The 2,830-nt window shown below is 34.1% G+C and overlaps 1 long non-coding RNA gene across 1 annotated transcript; it reads right to left on the bottom strand.

The window, feature by feature from the left end:
- Nucleotides 1-1,247: 1,247 nt before the first annotated feature.
- LOC140179823 (uncharacterized) lies at nucleotides 1,248-1,772 on the bottom strand. Its single transcript, XR_011873648.1, has 3 exons — nucleotides 1,603-1,772; nucleotides 1,462-1,518; nucleotides 1,248-1,378 (listed from the first exon to the last, which is right to left on the bottom strand). It is a non-coding gene; the product is annotated as an uncharacterized lncRNA (long non-coding RNA).
- Nucleotides 1,773-2,830: the final 1,058 nt, after the last annotated feature.

The raw sequence follows: 2,830 nt of genomic DNA on the forward strand, positions 1-2,830 counted from the left end.
ATCACAACTCTCTGTAGGTAAACTTCGGCCTACAGGAGCAACACCCTGAGATACACAATTGATATTCACTGTAGGTGAACTTCGGCCTACAGGAATAACAACTTACTATAGGCAAACTTGGGCCTACAGGACCTCCAGGGCCAACAGAAAAGCAGCAGTTGAATATAAAATAGAATATCATGCCACAAGGCTTAACACTTTATTTTTACACTCTTTTCTTCTATTCTCTTTGTTATATTACTCTTTTCCCTATGCCTTTTTTCTCTGCTCTGGTTACTCTTTTCTCTGTATCTCTTTACTCTATTCTGATTACTCTGTTTAACATATGTATTTGAAGCTTATGTTAATTTCGGTATGAATAGTTAGCCTGTCCCAAGTATAGGTTCATTAAGTCTATACTGAAATATTTTAACTTTTCATATAATACCTAACCCTAGTCGGAACTCAAGAACTAACTATGCTGCCCTAGTTCGTTCACTAATCTCTGTCTGTTTTTCTGTCATTAAAACTTTACAGACTTTTTCTTCGACTTTTATCTTTTCTTCAAATTTTTATCTTTTATTTATCTTTGCCTCACTAATATGTTCTTACCACTCCCTAAGTGTTTAATGAAAGTAATTATGAGATTCTGCGCTTAAAGTTGTCTTTCTAAAGCTTTTACAGAAAACTGCCTTTTTCGCATTATTTTATTATTTTTATTAAAATATTATTTTAATTAAATATTATTATTTAATATTTTATTACTATTTATTATTTTATTATTAAATTTTCGAAAATTACCTTGCCTTTACCTTTTAACCTTTAAAATTAACTTTTTACCTCGGTAACTTTTAATATTTCTACTTTAACCACCCTAACTTTCAGAAATTACAAAATAACCCCTCAAACACCAAAATATTTACTTCCTTGCCCTTTATAAGATCTAAAAGGTGTTCTTCATTGTTCTTCACCACACTCAAAGTGTTCTTCATGTTCTTCATATATTCTTCAAATTCTTTCTCTGTTTTTACCCGTTTTTCAATCTTTTCAGCAACCGATTTTTACCAAAATTCAAAATAAATTCTCAGCCACTAAAACCCCATATTTTCTACATGATTTTAACACAAATTGAACCCAAATTTAGGGCCTAGGGTTTCGTTTTCCAGCTGCTCCAAGAACATGAACTTTAAAGCTTGAATTTCATCAAATTTCATCAAAATTTCACCAAATTTTCACCAAGAATCAATCATATATGAAACCAATTTTTAGCACAGAAAATTTATACAACATTCACACAACTCAAACACAAATAATCAAGATTAATTTCGTGACACCCTGCCTTGATTTGCTGCTCCAAATCCGGTTACTCTTTGAAGTGTTCTTAAAGCACTTTTTCCTCCTAAAACACATCAAGAACAACTTTAAAACTCTAAACCATCAACTAAACGAACTTCAGCAGCATCTTAGAAAGGTTATCCTCACCTTAAACATGCAGGAAATCAAAGATCTTTGGCCCACAAGTCAAGCTAAGCAAGAGATCTAAGGAAGAACATTAAGAAAACACTTGTTTAAGCATGTTTCCTTGAAAACCGAATTGAAGAGGGAGGGAGACAGCCATCTCACCTTATTTCCAGCCTTGATAAGTCACATGGTTATGTAGAGGAAGAAGAGAGGATCATTTTGGTGAAATCGGAGTTTTGATTTGAGTTTTAATTCAGAAGAAATCTAGCTTTGAAGATTAAGTGTTCATAAAAGTTTCTCTCTTTTGTCTCTTGTTATTTTCGGCCAAAATGATGAAATGAGACAGCCTTGGAGGTCTTAGGGGTGTAGGGTGAGTTGTGATTGGTTGTCTTGGAGGTGGATTAAAATAATATTAAAATATCTCAGGTGTATAACTACTAAAACTAGATGTATCGGAACACTTGCAAAAACATCTCTAAAAATTATTTTCTGAGCTACTAGCATAAATGACACTAGTAACGTATTTATTATGAGAATAAAACATGAATAATGAGGCCTTAGCATTGCTAAAGTCATCAGAGAGTGCTGGTGCTAAGCTGTACCAGTAAATTGTGAACCCGGTTAAACCGATTTTCTATTTTTAACTAAAACAGACCAGGTAACCTTATAATATCATTCAAGCATTTTTTAATTCTAATATAATGATAATATTATACTATTATCTATCTCCTCTCATGAATCGAGTCCGGTTCGTCAAACAGAGACAATTTACGAAAATCAGAATCAAAACTGCCAACCGATACGGTTCAAAAACTAGGTTCTTCGTGACCGCGTTATCGAGCTTGCCTCGGAAAAAGTTCTAGCTTAAGGATGACATAATGACAATGAGGATTGAGATACTTGTTGATATAGAAGAGGTGTTCCCTTTACTGATCTTCTGGCGAAATCCGTGCCTTCGGAAAAGATCTCGCATACTCGAAAATCAGGGTTGTTACATTCTACCCTCCTAAAAGAAAATTTTGCCCTCAAAATTTCAGCCACATGCAAGAATCCATCTTCAAGAAGTCTATTTACTTCAAGCCATCCTGACGAAGATATCAGTTCATTCCTTACAGCATCTAAATATCACATAGCCATGGCCATGGAGATCATAACAGCTATAAGAATAGTTGTGCCTCTCATGAATTTATCGTTCGGAACTCGATTAAACCATGCCTATTCACAGTCATTGAGGTCTTATCCACACCAAACAATCAATATTAAGGTGATCAGTCTTAATATCTCAAGTTAGGCACGAACATTCCTAAAATGAGCACTCATAGACATTCATGCCAAATGTATCTTGAAGATACCCTAACAGCATGGGACACAAAAGCAGAATATGCAATAA

Source organism: Arachis hypogaea, chromosome 16 (assembly GCF_003086295.3).
Source record: "Arachis hypogaea cultivar Tifrunner chromosome 16, arahy.Tifrunner.gnm2.J5K5, whole genome shotgun sequence".
Taxonomy (NCBI): domain Eukaryota; kingdom Viridiplantae; phylum Streptophyta; class Magnoliopsida; order Fabales; family Fabaceae; genus Arachis; species Arachis hypogaea.